This window comes from Macrotis lagotis, chromosome 6, assembly GCF_037893015.1.
Source record: "Macrotis lagotis isolate mMagLag1 chromosome 6, bilby.v1.9.chrom.fasta, whole genome shotgun sequence".
Lineage (NCBI taxonomy): Eukaryota > Metazoa > Chordata > Mammalia > Peramelemorphia > Peramelidae > Macrotis > Macrotis lagotis.
The window spans coordinates 58,912,388-58,929,608 of record NC_133663.1 but is presented as its reverse complement, the minus strand read 5'-3'; the positions used below and the strand labels follow the sequence as shown (position 1 = coordinate 58,929,608).

The following is a 17,221-nucleotide window of genomic DNA, read 5'->3' as shown; positions in this document are numbered from 1 at the left end:
CTAGATCAACCTTCCTCCCCGCCTAGTTTTTACAAATGGGTAAACTGAGGCTCAGAGAGGAAAAGGGTCCTACAGGTAGTAGAGCCTGGGGTCCAGCCCTCCTCCAGAGTAACCCCAACCACGTGCGCCTGGCCGTTTGCGAAAACAGACTCTCAACCTGGGCTCCGCGGCCCAGGACCGGCTCCAGTTCGCTGGGATGACGTAGTCTCCTTCCCCGCCCCTCCCCGCCCCCCACTCCGGCCTGGGCGGAAGGTGAAACTGAAAGAGGCTGAAATCGACGAGCTCCGCCCCTCGCGGGGCGGGGCTCGGAGCTCAACGGGCGCGATCATTGGCCAGAAGGCGCTCGAGGGGGCGGGGGACCGGCCCTGGGCTCCGCCTGGTGGGCGGCACCGGCGGAGACGGGTCCGCCCACCCTCCCGCCCGGCAGCGAATGAAAAGAGAAGCCTTGTGGGAAAGCCCCGCCCTGCGGCGTGGTGATGCGAGTGCGTGCGAGGAGACGTGAGGACGCACGCGTGCCACAGAGCGTGCCCCCGAGGAAGCGTGAGTCCCTTCTGGCTTTTCCTTCCTTCCCCCAATCCGGAGGCTTTCTTCTTCCTTCGCAGTTTCCTGGGATCTGGGGTTTGGGGGCCCTCGTGGCCAGGAAGTGGGGCGGGGCTGGGTCTCTAGGCAGGTGAGCTGCTGGATGCTGGGAGTTCCCCCCAGGTGAGTTTGAGATGTGGGGGGGGGGCCTCCCAGACCCATCTCCGCCCCCCCCTCGAGGTAGCACAGAAAAGCTCAGAATATTCCCAAATAATCAGTCATGGTGCTGAATAAAGAAAAAGGAACAGAAAACTTTCTAAAGTGCTGTCGAAATCACTTTTTCTTAGAACTCTCCAAAATACTCTCAATTCCGGAAAAAGTTTATTCACTTGTGTGATGAAGAATCCACAGGCAACGAGGAGTTGTGGAATCAGGGACTAACTTGGTCCTGGCTCTGCATTCAGGATCTGGGTTCTGATCTTGCCTCTGATGCTTCATTAACTTCCCTGAATCTCTCCTTCCTCAATTTTATTTTTATTATTTTTTTAGGTTTTTGCTAGGCGATGGGGTTAAGTGGCTTGCCCAAGGCCACACAGCTAGATAATTATTTAGTATTTAAGTGGGATTTGAACTCACGTACTTATGACACCAGGGCCGGTGGATTGGATGTTTTTTTGTTCCTTTCCAGCTGTAGATATATGAGCTTATGGCCTGGATTCAAAATTGGGTTATTTTATCTGTGACCACAGTTCAGATGCTTATCGCTGAGTCTCTTTGGACTAAGTTTGAAAGGAGGTTGGGCCCACAGGTGTAGGAACCCTTCCTCAAGAAATCTCAAGTCTTTTGTCAATGCTTGTGAAAACAAGCTTCATTATTTAGAGTGCTGAAGTTTTCCAGCCATCCAAAACTTTCATTTAATCAACTCAAAATATCCAAAGCATTTGAAAAGAAAATTTAAGGGGAAAAAAAGTGTACACTTCCTTGATTCTACTCCCTAAATTTCAATAGTATACGGAACATTATTCAGCCTCAGTATGTTGAATTGATTTGAATATTTTCTGTTGCAATACTTTGAAATCCTCTGGACCTTTAACTTGCAATAGAACTCATTGTCTCTTTAGGGACCTATGCTGAAGTGAGAGAGAGCTGGGTTCCTTTTTTTTTTCCTTTAAACTGGCAGTTTTTCTTTTCTTTGGTCTGGGGAGTAGAAACAGATTCACAAAATTTGCATCCATGTATTTATTGGATCCAGGATTGTCCCAAAAATTGTAGAGAAGTTTTAAGTTTTAAAAGATCAAAATTCAATACGAATTTTGGGATGCTGTATATTGAATCATAGAAATTACTATTGTCATTTAATGATGAGACTACTGGGATTTGAATAATGTAAGATGCAGGGTTAAATGCATTTTAGAGGCATCATGGTTCAGAGAGGTAGAAGACGGGTTTGAATCTTGCCTTTACGTTTTACTTCTTTACTGCCTGTGTGACATTAACTTCCTTGGGCCTTATTTTCTTCATCTAAAATGAGAAGGATGGAGAAAGTGACCCCTGAGATCCCTAGCAATTTTATATCCCTAATCCTGTAATCTGTTAGCTGGTAGTTATTGGAAGAAGTATTAGAGCCAGGTCTGTCTTGATTCCACATCCAGGATCCTTACTACAACACTGGTAACCTTACTTGACATTTGTGCTCAAAGTTTGAGTGACTTCTTAAAGAGATTTGTTGCATTGCTTAGAGACCTTTTTTGTTTCTGGTTTCTCACCTGTTATAAACATTGCTGGATAAATGACCTTCTGATGAAACTTAGCATGATAGTACACACATATATTTCAATGGTATTACTGACCAATTTTTATAAATTAGTTCATTTTGTTTATGTCCCCTTCACTTTCTGATTGATTCACCTCTCCCCTCCTCCTCCACCTATTCAGACATCTCTTGTAACCTAGCTTGAGAACGAAGAAAAAAGTTCAGAAAAATCAATCAATAGAAAAAAACTTTTTAAAAAAAGAAAAAATCAGTCAACATATCAACTGTGTCTTATAGGCAAGGCTCAATGTCTATCATCCTTGGACAAAGAGAGGAAAATGCAGTTTTTCTTTAAAATAAATTTTTATTGATACTTTCTTATTTTTATTGTGGTGGCTGAAAGATGAAATAAGTGAGGAAACAAAGCTTTAAGCTTCAGAGCAAATTGATTTATTAGGCAATTAATGACAATTGCCCAACAAATTGGGACCAGTTGGGTCTCAACAATTAATTAAAACTAATTGAAAGAAAATCAGAATAAAGTATTAGGCAATCTGATTTCTTATTGGAGGAAAAATTGAAGACTTCTTAAGTTGGAAGGGAGAGAGTGAACAGAAAGAATTCTGAAATCAGGAAAAGGCATGGCCCAGTCCCTCCCCCCATAATCAATAAACAGTCAAAGGAACATGAAGATAGTAACTGATCAGAATGGAGCTCCTTTTCAGGTAAGATATGTGTGTTGTTTGGGGGATATACAGCCTGGGTTTCTGATTATCATCTTCCTGAGTTGAGTCTTTCAGCAGCAGGAAGAGATGGTCCAGTTTCCCACAGTCACCTAGGACCCGATTCAAACAATATAATCAAGTTTTCTCACAAGACAGGAATTGGACTAGACTATAATTGAATTGAGCTAGCTTCAGAATTGAGTCACAAGATTGATTGAGTGTGTTTTGCTCATTTGCCACAATTACCATCCCCTCAATTCCCTCTTTATATCACCTATATTTCCTGTAAAATGGAGAGGGGGGAGGGGAACCCCATTAGTTCAGCCCAACTGATACATCAAAAACAACAACTGACACATGCAATTTTTCACATATAGTACCTCTGAGCAAAGAAGATAGTGAACTGACTTCTTCTACTTTCTCTTTGGGCCCAAACATGGTTTACATCAGTAGTGTCAAACTCAAATGGACTATATGCAAGGATCCCAGCAGGCTGCATATTGACACCAAAAAACCACATATTAACATTAGCTGGGTTTGATTGTATTTCTATTTATTTAATTAATTATTCCCAATTACATTTTAAATCTGGTTAGTGCTACATGCCTTTAACATCACTGGTTTAGATTGTCTTTTTTCCATTTGCAGTATTGTAAATTTATATTATTTTCCTTTGCTGATTTGTCTTCATGTCTCTGACTTCTTCATAATCATTGTTTCTTACCAGTCATATCCCATTGTGATTTTTAATAACAGTTAAATTGATATATCATTGTTAAGGGTAACTAATGATGTAGGTGACCTCATGAAAGAAGATTTTCCCCCAAAAGTGATTATTGTGCTTTTTTGCTTTTATAACCTTTAGAGGTATGTGATTGATCATAAATAGGAGGGAGACTTGGCATTATATAACTAATCTAATACTAGATATTGGATACTACAATGTTACTAATGAACTTATGAATATGAGTTTACTTTGAGTATAGTATCACTTAAAGCTTTGTGGTCTTGACCTTCAGTTGCAATGTCTCCTGCTTATTGTATTCTAAAATGAGCGCTTTCTCATCATGTAAAGCTTATTTTTCAAAAATTTATTATGTGGCACTAAAGAAATGGTCCAAACCTCCTCTTCTCCAATCCTGTCACTTCCTTCACCCATACTCCTTGCTTAAAATAAGGAGCTTGCCTTGATTTTAGAACCAGATGAAAGGTCAGAATGAGACATTTCTTATATAAAGGATGTATTCCTTGAAAAATAAAAATCCATGTCTGGGAGCTAAATACCATATTCATTCCAATCACCAGGGTAACAACAGTGACCCCCACATATTGTTTTGGGAAATGGGTGGGAATCCAAGGTCAGGGAAGTCAGTGTTTTGAATACCAAATGTTGAATTGACAGGGAATTGGTCTCTTAACTCATAGATGATCAAAGGGGCCTCACTAAAATTTTGACTGAAATTGGTGTGAGTGATTTGATCAGTGTCAGAAGCTCCTGTTGCCCTCAGTTCTTATTTTTCAGTATGGATGCTAAATAACAGCTTGCAGCCTGTTCCATGTTTCACCAGCAAAAGGAGAATTCTATGCAAATTTATGAGCTCTAATCTAAATTGTTTCCCTTTTTTGTGAGTTGTGACAGCTGTATGGTTCTTAAAAGCTATTTAGTATTGCAACTGGCTGCTATTTAGCATTACAAATGACTCAGGAATAATAATAAAAAAAACATGGAAATACAGTACTTGGCTTTACTGGTTCCAAATTTTTTTGTTGTGTGAAACAGCTGGTTTGTGTTCATGTTTATGATGTTTTTAAATAGTTGATTTTTAATTAATAAACATTTAGCACATTTAGCTATCATACAGGAAATGCTTTGAAATGCCTATTATTAATTATTAATAATATTTAATTATTTAAATTAATTAGTATTTTTATTGAGAGGCAGAATGGTGTAATAGATAGAGGGTAAGTCTTGACATCATGAAAACCTTTGTTTAAGTTTGCCTCTCTAGATTAGTTGTATGGCCCTGGACAAGTCACTTAACCTCTCAGTGACACTCTAAAATGTAGATGAGTCTATGTAGGTAGGTAGGTAGAGGAGTCTTCACACTAGAGCTATCCATACTCCTTCCATTCCCAGATTTCACTGATTTTTATTGTTGATGTTGTAGTTATAGTTAATTTATTTTTCCATTTTTGGAAGGTTCACTGGGGAGAGCTCAAGTTACCCTTTATTCTGCCAATTCCATTGTACTCTGTTGTAGTAGAGTTAAAGTCCCATGAATGATTTTGATAGTATCCAACACATAGGGCATATTTGATTGCTCATGCTTTTGAGACACTGCCATATTGTTGGTAATAAACCTTTGCAGGTTCATACAATGACATTTTTTAGCTTGTATGACTCCCAGAAGTCAGTAACAAAATTTTGGTATTTTGAGCAGGTTGCATTATATAATATACAACATTATGTGTGGGTATATATATAATCATATATATCGTATATTTTAAGTTATGATATATCATGCATATATATATATGTATTTGCATTTCAAGAAATCTATACTTCTATAACTATGAGGGAGATTATAAGGGTAAAGCATGATGCCACCCATGATCCTGAGGCAGCTAGTTGGTAGGAGCAGAAACTAGCTGCCTTGGAGTCAGGAAGACCTGAATTTGAATCCTGACCCAGGCATTTACTAGCTGATTTCCCCGGGGCAAGTCACTTAGCCTCAGTTTCTTCATTTTCCCAACGAGGATAATACTAGTAATTATTTCACAAGGCTGTGGTGAAGATCACATGAAATAATTGTAAAGTGTTTCACCAGAGTTTTAAGAGCTATTTTAAAATGCTGCATTTAAAATAGTTATTAAGATTATTGAAGTTATAAGAGAAATTTTCATTAGCCATGTGTTACCATGAAAAGGCAAAGGTGATGATTTGCGATTTTTGGGGGGAGGGGAGGGGGGTTTGGTGAGGCAGTTGAGGTTAAGTGACTTGCCCAAGATCTCACAGCTAGTAAGTATCAAGTGTCTGAGGTGGTATTTTGAACGGGGGCCAGTGCTTTGTCCACTGTGTTACTTAGCTGTCCCTTGTTTGTGTTCTTTAACAGTGATTCTGCAAAGGTTCATCTCCTTTATAGTTGACCATTTGGGCTTGCCTGTAGATGTCTTATCAGAACGAGGTTTTAAAAGGCAAAAAGTAAAATGAAAATTACAAAGGAAATTATCAAAATATGTTTAAAGAAAAGAATCCACAAATCTCAGATTAAACAGCTGTGATCTAAAAAATTACTTATGATTACATAGAAAGATTTGCAATTATGAGTGACTCACAATAAGTTTTATGACATCACCTTCTGAAGATCTGGGCTGAAACTTCCTCCACCCCACCCCCCACCCCCGTCTTCAGGCAATTATTTGAAACATCATCATCATCATGATTTGGCAAATAATCTAAACTTAAAATTTAGGAGACATCATTGGATGTCCTAGTGACTTAGTAGTCTTGCATTTGCCATGATGTTTATTGCTCCTATGAAAAAAAACATTGTGCAGTCCTATTCTGCTTTATATGAAGGCTTACCAGGAGAGGACAGCCTTGGTTTCCTTACTTGAAGATCTTTTTAATTTGTGCTACAGTATACCAAGGGATTTTCTGAAATATTCCCTGGGGAAAGATCCCAGAATTTTAAAGGTTCATTTTGTGGTCATTGATTAATCAAGCCACTTTGGTAATGATCATTATCTTTAATTAAGCTTGATAGTCAAAATCAACTCTTTCACTTTAGAGAGAAAGTGCTGGGGTTTTGGACCATACATATGATTCTTTTCCTTCATTGTTAGAGGTAAGTATGTTTTTGTTGTTCAGTTATGCAGTCTCATCCAATTATTTTTGACCCTGTGGACCATAACACTCAAATTCATGGGGTTTTCTTGGCAAAGATACCGAAGTGGTTGCCATTTCCTTCTCCAGTGGATTAAGGTAAACAGAGGTTAAGTGAGTTGCCCAGGGTCTCATGGCTGGATTTGACTCAGACCTTCCTAACTCCAGATCTAGTACTCTATCTACTGAACTACTTACTTCTGTCAAAGGTAAGTAAACCATGATACCATTCGTAGAATTTTGTGTCGATATTCTCTCTCTCCCTTCCTCCCCCCCTTTTGCCTCTCTCCCAACCTCATCATTGCAGAAATTTGCATATTCTACCAGATCATCTTCTAAATGGTACTGTTAAATCATTTTTTTTAGGAATGATGCGCTTCTCTCTACTCTTGACTGGGGGCCTCTGAGGCTGTCTAGTTTCTTGACTCCATGAATTTGAATTGATATAAAGGGCATTGTTGGGCCTTTCTAATTCAGAATTTTCATCTTTTTGATGGAGATAATATCTCTTATCTCACGGGATGGAGAGGATCAAATGATAGAACATAGGTAAAGCAATATAAGTGCTGGCTATTACAAGCAAAAATTCCTCCTTCAGTAAAGAAGGAATTTGGGATATATTATTGGAAGCTCAGCCATTCCCCCCCCCCCCCCTTTTTTTCCTTCTTGCTTTTGTAGGAAATTTAGAGTTGAGACTATGGAGGAACTAGGAGATTTGGTCATGTGATTGCTTGCGTATTATTTATAAAATTGACTCAGTGATCATGGAAGCATCATCAATAACCTCTTCCTACTTTTTAGACTGTTTAGACCCTTGGGAATTTGCATGAGTAACTTAGGGAACTTGACGGTATGTGTAGTGGAAAGCATTGGACTAAGGGTGTGTGGATAGTAATAAGCTAGAGAAGTTCCAGAGGAGGTAGTGAAGATGATAATGTTCTGTGAATCCATGGGATCTTTTGAAAAATCTGTGAGTCATTAGTTTGGGAACTTCCCACTGACATGTAGATGTCTTCTTTGCACAAAGACCTCCAGTGAGAGGCAGGCCTACTACCTCCCGAATTAGTCCGTTCCATTTTGGATAGCCATAGTCATTGGGACGTTTTTCTGGAAACCAAACCTAAATTTTCCTTCTTGCAATTCTTACCCTTCCAGTTTTTTTTTTTCTCTTTGGAGCCAAATGGAGTAAATTTTAATCCTTCCTTCATATGATGTTATTTAAAATATTTGAAGATTAACCCTTATCCTCTGATCTTTAATCTTTTCTTCCTTGGGCTAAATATTCCTGCTTTTCTTTCTTAGAATTTCCTGGCATGTACCAGGCCCCTGACAATTTTTATTGCCTGTCTCTGGACAAAATCAACAAGCATTTATTAAATTCCTGATCACTGTATGAGGCACTATGGATAGAAAGACCAAAAAAATGAAACCGTCTCTTCTGTCAAGGACCTTCATTCCTTTAGGGAAGACACCATGTCCACATTAAGTATCTGAGTAGGGGTATGGATTTAAGTATTAACTAGTGTCAACTTGTAACTTGCCCAGGGAGGTAGGAGGAGAACCTCTGAGCCTTGAAAACCCAGAGAAGACAGAATATGTATCCATGATAAGATAAAAGGAATAGACAGCTTATCAATATTAAACTATGGGATCCAGAATGGAACGTAATTCTCTAGATATGACCTAACCAGGGTTCTTTATTGTTGTTGATGTGTAATCTTGTGAGTTTAGGGAACTCCTGATAAGGAAATGTTATCTATCACCACAGATTTAGCATTTTATAGTCATGAAGAGTTTTCACTGAGAGATGTGTTTATGCTCATATAGCCAGTGTGTGTTGTAGGTTATGCTTGGAGCTAAGTCTCACTCAGGACCCAACATTCTCTCTATTATGACAGGTTCTCTGTCCACAATGGGAGCATAATCTTACTATACTTGGAAGCTTCTCAGTGTATCTCAAAATTAATTAATTTAGATTTTTGTTGTTTTGGGGGGGGGGAAGATAGGAAGAGAGTCTCCCTAAAAATAAAGGTAACAACAGCAACAATTACAGTAATAGCATTTACATATATATATATATATATAATATATGTATATATATATATATATATATATATACTTTAAGCAAATATTATCTCATTTAATCTACACACAACCACGGTAGGTGGTATTTACCATTGTTATCCTGCTTTTACCGATGAGGAAACTTAGGCATGTTGAACTTAAGGGACATGTCTGCTAAGCTCACAAAGTAAATGTCTAAATCAGAATTTGAATTCAGTCTTTCTGACTTCAGGTGTAGCCCTCTAGTCATCCACTGTACCATCTACTATCCTTATCATAATGTTTTTTAAATTGAATTTCAGTTTGATTCAACACAAATTTATTTAGCCCCTTTCTGTGTGAAATGTACTTCACTATTATTAGTTCATTTGATCCTCACAACAACCCTGGGACTGGTGGGTACTCTTATTTCAAATGTGGAGAATGATACAAACAAAGCTTAAGCGATTTGCTTAGGATCACACAACGAGTAAAGTATTTGAGGTTTGAACGAGAGCAATGCAGTCCTCTCAAAACCTCAGACCTTCAGACAGACTGGTTCCTCCAATATGTATATGTGAAGTGGGCTTTTTTCGACTTAAGTGTAAGACTTTAAATTTATTTTGGTTTAGTTGAGTCTGACTTTGTGTGACCCTATTTGGAGTTTTCTTGGCAAAGATACTGGAGTAATTTGACATTTATTTTTTTTTAGGTTTTTTTTTTCCAAGGCAATGGGATTAAGTGGTTTGCCCAAGGCCACACAGCTGGGTAATTATTAAGTGTCTGAGGCTTGGATTTGAACTCAGGTACTCCTGACTCCGGGACCAGTGCTCAATCCACTGTGCCACCTAGCCACCCCCAACATCTCCTTCTCTAGCTTATATGATAGTCAAGGAAACTGAGGCAAACAAGGCAAATGACTTTTTCAGGGTCACATGGTATCTGACTCTGAATTTGAACTCAGGAGAATAAGTCATCCTGATTTCAGACCCAACAGTTTTATCTACTATGCTACCTAATTTCCACTTAGGGGCTATTAAAGTTCATCTTTTTAGGTTTTAACCCAACAAGAATTTTTGGCATCTTGGCTATTAATTGAATGTACAAGCAATCTTCCCCAGTTCTTTGTCATTTTCAGATGGCATAAGCAACTTTTTAACCTTTTAATCATTGGCCAAATCGATAAACCATACATGGCCAAAATTGGATGTTTGAGATCATTTGCAAGTTGAAATAGAATGATTTGAGACCACTTTGTCAATTTTGACTGTTCAACCAATTTCATTTCATTCTGTTCTCATCTAACCCACATCTCTGTCTTTCCACAAATGTAGCATGAGGTATTGTATGCTTTTATGTTATGACATATTTTAATACTTTTGCTTGTAATTAGGTAAACTATGTCGATACATGCTACTCCTCACATGAGTTTCCAGTTCCCTCCACTACCCTTTCCTTATTATGTTTTTAGAATAAATTATAGCCGTCCAGAGCCCAAGTCTAGCCAAGAGTCTCCTCTCCCAAAAGGTCAAAATTTGTCTCTCTATTTGAGGATCTCCCATGCATCTTGCTTGTTGTCTAGATTTTATATATGATATGTGTCCCTTGAGGACATGTTTTTCTCCTTGGATCCAGTCTCTTGTTATTTTTGAACATCTCTGCAGTTGTTCTTTCTACACCGTGGCTACTCTAGTTGGAATCTGGTATGGTGGATAGATGTAGACAGTTTTTCTCCTTCCTTTTGCTACCTGCTCTTTTCAGTTGACTAACTTTCCATTTATTAGACACTGCATTTTTCTTTCTCCCCCCTTCCCTATCTAATTTGGACTAGATGTAGTGGGAATATGCAACCACAGCTACTGAGAAGAATTTCATATGCTTTAATGAGGCCTTGTGAATACTTGTCCAGAGGATAATATGAATGGTGGAGTTGCATGTTTTCATTGATTTTGGGGAAAGGATATAAGGAAGTTGGGTGCAGGATAGACTTGAATGTTGAATTTCTTAAATCAGCATGAAGCCCATGATCTAGGGAGGTTGCCCTCACTGATCCCTGTGTGGCTTCAGTGTTAAGGACTTAGAACCTTGAGGACTGTCACTCTGAAAACTTTAATGAGCACTCATTACACTAAAACCTGTGTCCTGTGAGCATCGGAGCCAGCTTGTGATTGATACAGGAAATCATCAATGGTGATGGACAGAAATTAAACTTGGCACTAATTCACCTGGCTGTGGAACAAAATTTGAGATTATCTACAAACTTCAGCAGTTACATTTTTCAGTCATTATTTTTCATGTATAAAGGTGATTTTAATAATTTCTGTTAAGCATGCATCACTTTAAAAAATAGTGGAGGGCATATGAATTTTGGAAAACTGACACCACTGTTTTCAAAATGGAAACTCATTAAATTCCCAAAGTACTTCCAGATAATACTGACAGCAACTCTAGAGTTTGAAAAGTGGGGGGTTTTGTGTGCAAAGTTTATTTTAATTAAAAATTAAAATTGAAAATTCCCTCCTCCATCCTCCTAACAATTTTACATGTGTGCATTTTTTAATCCCACTTATTCATTTAATATTTATATATGGAATTTAGGGGAAATGGTGATTAGTTATTTTTTACAGAAAAATTTTTGTTATTTTTAAAACTTCAATATGATTCTTATTTTCATTCATTTTCAAGTTGACTAAAAAAGCATAATTTCCCCCTATTACTTGATAATAGAATAGTACAACTTATCTAATTTATGATTGACCACTAATTATAAAAGTAACATTTGCAGTAGATCAAATAGTGAAATATTACCCAAATAGTCTAAAAATTACATAAATGAGGAGTACTTTCCTATAAGATATGAGTTCAGCTCAGATTCTAGACTCTGAAAGTTGTTTATATTTTCATCTCTTGCTTTTTTTGTTTGCTGTGAACAGATACAACTCAGTGGTGGTGTCTACTTTGTAAAGTCTTTTATGTTTTGACCTCGGAGTAGCCTGGAAGGTAATAAAGCTGGGGAGGATGACTCTTTTTTTTCTTTTCTTTCTAAGTGAAAAAAATTAAATGCTATTTAAGATGTTTGATTAACAAGAAACTGCTCTGTATAAATTAATTGCTGCTTTAATGATGTCACAGCCTTGTCTATTCTTATTAGTCAGTTAATTGACCAGAAGCCTCAAAGCTTATTGTAACTGACAGTCATCTGACCTTCTAGACTATATTCAAATGACACACGTACAGTGAATGTAAATGTAGCTTGTTCATCGTTTGTATAGTTTCTCGGGTACTTGATTTGGCTTTCTCCTTTTTAACTCCTACAGCCTTTTCCTTTAAAATTTATGGTTTGGAATTTTTCGCTTTATTTCTTTCACTAAATAAACTCCATGATAGGATGAAAGAAAAATATTGTTCTCTTAACCCATTTAAACCACTACTGGCTAATACTAGTATATTTAGGGTTTGTAAACTAGTAAGCACATAGCAGTGAAAATGTATTTAAAAAGCATTTACTAATTTTTTTTACTTTGTACCAAATATTTTGACAAGCACTAATAATAATAATAATCATCATCATCATCATCATCCTTTATTTTGGAAGAAGATCATTACATCAGGGAGAAGTTGCTATGACAAGCACATGAACTGGATTTGAGTGGGGGGGAGGGCTGTGCTAAGTCACCAACTTCACTTTCTCTTCCAGAACCATCTGGGTCCAGTAGTAGCCAGATGTGGGGCAGGATGACTGGAGATGATCCTGAATGCGAGGCAATTAAGATTAAAGATAATTGGGGCATAATACATTTTTATATGTTTGCACATCACCCATAACACCCTTAGTCCCTTTAAAAAATGAAGGACAACCCAACAAAAATAACTTGTTTGCTTAAGTTGAAGAGGGAGATTTCACAAGAAAAAGTTTCTATGTTTAGGTCACTTAAGGAAGAGAATTCTCTATCTTTTAATAGTTCAGGTGGTATTTTCAAGGGAACTCTTAATAAGGAAAGAGAATACAGTTAGTGACTTGAGCTGGGGAAGGATGTTCTCAAGTATAGAGAACCCAGTAGAGTAGGTTGAGTATTTTTCTTTGGAAGGAGTGAAATGAGAGATTTGTCAGACATGCCTAATGAGGACCACTCAAAGGATAATTAAAATCCTTACCCCAGAGCCTGGAAAAAGGGAAAGGAGATTGGGTTGAAGAAGTGAAAAGATCAAGTAATCTTAAAGGTTAACTTATAGAAAGTCAATCAATGAGAAAGGAGCTTGTGGTGTGGTTAGTTTAATACAAGTATTTTTGGAGCCTCTGTTGTGTTTAGTGGTCTATTTTACATGTTGAGAATTACCAGAGTCCCTGCCCCCAAGGAGGTTACATTCTTGAAACCAAATAAACCTAGTCTTTCTGGAGATCTCCAAGTGGTGGTTATGTGAGTACTTATCATTCCTGCTATGAGATTTTTCAGAGGTAAATATAACACAGTATTGTGCTTAAAGATTTTATTTATTTTGAGTTTTACACTTTTCCCCCTAATCTTACTTCCCTCCCCCCACCCCTGAAGGCAACTTGTCAGTCTATATATTGTTTCCATGGTATACATTGATCCAAATTGAATTATACACAGTATTATGAGTAAGGATGTGCTATTTATAGAGTTTTGTGGGGGAATCAAGAAAGGTTGGACAGGAGAGAGACAGTGAAAGGGAAAATCATTTGAGACTGTGACTGTAATGAAGATAAGATATTAAATTTGAAGAATGTCTATGAGGCCAATTTGGTCTGAACATTCAGTATGTGTAAGGTATTAATGTAAAACATATATGGTAATTTGGAGCTTGAATTATGGATAACCTTAAATACCAGACTAAAGATTCTCTATTTAATCCCAGAGATTGTCCTAGGGAGCCAGTGAAGGGCTTTTTTGTGTGTTTTTTAAGCAGAGACTTGAAATGGTCACACTTCCAGAAGCTAAGTAGGAAGATCTGTTAAGAGGTGATGACACAAGATAGGCAGGTAGGTGGTGTGGTGGATAGAGCACCTGTTTTGCAGTCAGGAGGACCTAGGTTCAAATCTAGCCTCAGATGCATAATACTTACTAGCTTTGTGACCTGGCAAGTCACTTAATCCCAAATGTTATACACACACACACACACACATGTCCAAATGAGAGGTAATAAAGGCTTGTAGTAGAGGGGACAAAGATGCAAGAGAAGTCATATAGGAAATTTGACCTTAGTAACTAAATAAAGTAAGTGAGAGGAAAGGAAAAAGAGAGGGATGACTCCAGAGGGACGTTAGTGATTTCTTAGTCCATCTGGATCTTTTTAGATATCAGACCCTAGACAGAGCAAGTACTTTGCCTCAGGATCCACAGCTAGTAAGTTGTAGAGACTAGAAGTGAACCCAGATCCTTTAGCCCTAAACCCCTTGTTCATTCCCATTTTATCTATAGAACTGGCTAGTTTCTGGATTAAAGCAGAGAGGTTTTTATTAACAGGGAAAGTGAAGATTTGGGGGATCTCACTTTATTTTGAGGGCTTTTCAATTTATAGTTTAATATTTTAATTAACAAAAATACATTTCTTCCTTCTCCTCTCACTCAGAAAACAAAGCCCTTGTAACAAATATTGAGTTACACAAAATGAATTCATTAGTTGACCATGTCCAAAAATATATTTCCCCATTCTGCATCATCATCTTCCTTCTATCAGGAGGTGAGTACCATGTTTCAATCACTGATGACATATCTATATTATGGCCATCTGAGCCCCTCCAGTCTCTGTCTGAAGACCTCCGAGGAGGAAGAATCTGCCATCTCTGAAGTAGCCCTTTCTACTTAGGGATAGGAAATTTTTCTTCTGACCCTCCACAATCCCCCCCCCCCCCCCAGTTACAGTCTACCATCTGTCCAAAACTGAACAATTCTAATCTTTTTTTCCATGAAAACAGCTTCCAGCTCTCCTTTTCTCAGCCCTGCCTTTGTCTTAAGGGCCGAACATCCCTATTTACTTAAGTTGTGACATAGACTCAAGGTCCTTCACTATCAGGATGTCTATATCTGTTTATCAATATTTTTCTTAAACTAAGACCTGGAACAAAACTTCAGTTGTGGTCTGACTACAAAGGAGAGATCACTGAATCTGGAGTCAATAAGTATGACTGTTTTCAAACTACCTGGACTTCACTTTTCTGTATAAAAAAAAGAATTACTTGAAATATATATCCCTAGAGATCTTTTTTTTGCCCTAGTTTTGAGGTGAATTCACTGTGAGCAGTCTTTTCCCCCCTTTTCTGCCTCTTTTAATGCAACCCAAGATCTTTTAGGCCTTTTTTGACTGACACCATATTACTGACTCACACTGAGCATGCACACCCCCAAATCGCAGATAAAATGTTCTGTACCCCCTATGATAGGGAAACTGAACAGAGGGTGACTAATGGGAATGGAAGGTGGAGAGACGCTGCACAAGTTGGTTCTGGGAGATTGAAAGCAAGGGAAAGAAGACCTGAAATTATGGATAACATGCTCAGTGAACCCCTCCCAGAGGGGCAGTATAATCACATTGGACCTTCACCTATTAGAATGCATAGAGAGAACCCAGGAAGCATTTGGCTAGAGAGTAATGACTGAATTAACAACAAAATTCGAGTTTAAGTTATTTTTTAGCTAGAATTCAATAATATCTTCCCAAGGGATTTTGTCCATTCTCTGAAAGAATATGCTAATCCATCAATTTAATGCTAATGATACTCAGTATATGATGCTTCTAACATTGTCAAAGTTCAGACACCATAGAGATCCTTATGAGATGGGAGGGCATTTGAAGGGAAAGAAAGCAGAGTTGTAGAGAAATTGTAACTTAAGGTAATAGAGTTTTTTTTTAATGATTGAGCCCTAATTTGAATCTGTGGCTTCCATCTCTTGGTTTCGACTCTTCCCACATGGACCTCAGACCTAAGATAAGGAATGGAAGGGCTCTCTATGATAAGGCGTATACAATGCACATAGGCAGCAGTGATCACAGTTTAGAAGACTAGGAACCAGGAATTTTTATTTAAGACTGGCATGGGGACCCCTCCCCCAACAGTGCTCTCAGTTTACCTTTAGTGACTCAAGTGACACTGGAAGTGAGTCTTCTTCCAAGGAAAGGTGAGTATGCTCATGGACTTTGATTTTTAAAAAATGAGTAGGGAGACCAGGTGATTGTTTGACTCATTCTATTTGTGAAACTTTTGCGAGAGAAGAATATGTTTCTTTAGTTTAGAGTGGCATCCTTTTGTGTGGGGTAGAAAAATGGTCTTTTTTTTTCATTTTCCATTTTCACTCATGGAACACATGAACATGCTATTTGGATTTATATGAATATTTATAGGAGGAAGGCAACAAACTCTTGTCTAATAACCCAAAGGTGAACCACTGTAGGATGAGACCTATTTTTTGGATGTAACAAATATGGAAATTTGTTTTGCTTAATTATGCATATTTATTGCAAACCCTTGCAGCTCTGCATTGGTGGAGGAGCCTCCTCACTGAGGATTCCTTGTCCACTCCAGTTCAAATAAAAAAATGCCTTTAATAACCTTGTGTCTTAGATTGTAAATTGCTCTAAACCATAAACTTCTAGGGTATAGATAGGCAAATTTCAGCTTGGCTGACTATCACCTATTTTTGTTTTATCTGAAAATGAAAAATGTATTTTACATTTTAAAATAAAGTTTTATTATATTTAGAAATGTAAAAGTTATTCCCAGATTCATGAGCATCTCAAAAGAAAAAAAAAGATAGGGTTTCACTTTCAGATGTAGTTTGATGATTTTTCTGCTTTCGAGGACTGAGAAATGCAGTATCATCTATAGATTCCATGTTGAGATAAAAGATGCCAGATCTATATGCACTTCCTCCAAAATATCCTTGGAACTAGAAATCCAAACCAGTACAAAGCCATGAAAGGTATTTAAATTGTCATTGAGTGAGGAAGCTTCCCATGTCATACTGTAACATCCTGCCAATTTTGGTTTTCTGTCTTGTCCTGAAGAATCAATCATGAAGTTAATCAGTGGGGAGTTTGGGAGAAAATTTGGTCATTTCTCTTTAGATTTTCAATTCAATTAATGCTTATTGTGCTTAAGATACACTAGCTAGGTGATGGGAATACAGTCAAGTAGCAAACAGTATCTGCCCCTAGGGAACATAATTATGTTCTTTTGGAGTGGGGAGGTAGTAGGAGACAATATAACATTTTTTCTTTTTTTATTATATAAATATTTTATTTGTTTTCCAATTATATACAATAGTAGTTTCTACC

General features: G+C 37.7%; 1 protein-coding gene across 10 annotated transcripts in view; it reads left to right on the top strand.

Annotated features, from left to right (window-relative positions):
* Window positions 1-287: 287 nt before the first annotated feature.
* RHBDD1 (rhomboid domain containing 1) overlaps window positions 288-17,221 on the top strand; it is a 161,699-nt gene continuing 144,765 nt past the window's right edge. For 2 of the 10 annotated variants that reach the window (XM_074191255.1, XM_074191251.1), the window contains exons 1-2: window positions 724-6,845; window positions 11,860-11,926. The gene's annotated coding sequence lies outside the window, so the exon portion shown is untranslated. The other 8 variants (XM_074191253.1, XM_074191250.1, XM_074191254.1 and 5 more) reach the window with 5 other exon arrangements.